Source organism: Piliocolobus tephrosceles, unplaced genomic scaffold (genome assembly GCF_002776525.5).
Source record: "Piliocolobus tephrosceles isolate RC106 unplaced genomic scaffold, ASM277652v3 unscaffolded_33579, whole genome shotgun sequence".
Classification (NCBI taxonomy): Eukaryota; Metazoa; Chordata; class Mammalia; order Primates; family Cercopithecidae; genus Piliocolobus; species Piliocolobus tephrosceles.
Genome location: NW_022317175.1, coordinates 1,648 through 3,251, shown reverse-complemented (window position 1 = coordinate 3,251; position 1,604 = coordinate 1,648). Strand labels below are relative to the sequence as shown.

General features: G+C 38.7%; 1 pseudogene; it reads left to right on the top strand.

Moving 5' to 3' along the window:
* Positions 1 to 55: 55 nt before the first annotated feature.
* LOC113222696 lies at positions 56 to 1,257 on the top strand (annotated as a pseudogene).
* The last annotated feature ends 347 nt before the right edge of the window (positions 1,258 to 1,604 follow it).

The window sequence follows — 1,604 nt, the reverse complement described above, 5'->3', positions numbered from 1 at the left end:
CTGAAACTCCGTCTCAAAAAACAAACAAACAAACAAACAAACAAACCCGGCCATTCCCGGCATCCCCTCTGAGAGACGGCTTCTCATCATGGCGGACCCTAGAGAGCAGGCGCTTCAGGCCTACCGCAAGAAGCTGCTTGAGCACAAGGAGATCCACGGCCGTCTTAAGGAGTTAAGGGAACAATTAAAAGAACTTACCAAGCAGTACGGAAAGTCTGAGAATGATCTGCAGGCCCTACAAAGTATCGGGCAGGTTGTGGGTGAAGTGCTTAAACAGTTAACTGAAGAAAAATTCATTGTTAAAGCTACCAATGGACCAAGATATGTTGTGGGTTGTCGTAGACAACTTGACAAAAGTAAGCTGAAGCCAGGAACAAGAGTTGCTTTGGATATGACTACACTAACTATCATGACATATTTGCCAAGAGAGGTGGATCCATTGGTTTATAACATGTCTCATGAGGACCCTGGGAATGTTTCTTATTCTGAGATTGGAGGGCTATCAGAACAGATCCGGGAATTAGAGAGGTGATAGAATTACCTCTTACAAACCCAGAGTTATTTCAGCGTGTAGGAATAATACCTCCAAAAGGCTGTTTGTTATATGGACCACCAGGTGTGGGAAAAACACTCTTGGCATGAGGCGTTGCTAGCCAGCTGGACTGCAATTTCTTAAAGGTTGTATCTAGTTCTATTGTAGACAAGTACATTGGTGAAAGTGCTTGTTTGATCAGAGAAATGTTTAATTATGCCAGAGACCATCAACCATGCATCATTTTTATGGATGAAATAGATGCTATTGGTGGTCGTCGGTTTTCTGAGGGTACTTCAGCTGACAGAGAGATTCAGAGAATGTTAATGGAGTTACTGAATCAAATGGATGGATTTGATACTCTGCATAGAGTTAAAATGATCATGGCTACAAACAGACCAGATACACTGGATCCTGCTTTGCTGCGTCCAGGGAGATTAGATAGAAAAATATATATTGATTCGCCAAATGAGCAAGCAAGGTTAGACATACTGAAAATCCACACAGGTCCCATTACAAAGCATGGTGAAATAGATTATGAAGCAATTGTGAAGCTTTCAGATGGCTTTCATGGAGCAGACCTGAGAAACGTTTGTACTGAAGCTGGTATGTTCGCAATTTGTGCTGATCATGATTTTGTAGTACAGGAAGACTTCAGGAAAGTAGTCAGAAAAGTGGCTGATTCTAAGAAGCTAGAGTCTAAATTGGACTAAAAACCTGTGTAACTTAGTGTAAGATTTTTGATGGCTGCATGACAGATGTTGGCTTAATGTAAAAATAAAGTTGAAGAAAATAATGTATGTATTGGCAATGATGTCATTAAAAGTGTATGAATAAAAATATAAGTAACATCATAAAAATTAGTAATTCAACTTTTAAGATAGAGAAGAAATTTGTATGTTTGTTAAAGCTGCATTTGTTGCAGCAAGTTACAAAGAGTGTTGAAGCTTTTCATATTTGCTGTGTGAGTATTTTGTAAAACATTGAAAGTTGTTTGAGAGAGTGGTATAAGAAAGCATTTCTTATGACTTATTTTGTATCATTTGTTTTCCTCATCTAAAAAGTTGAATAA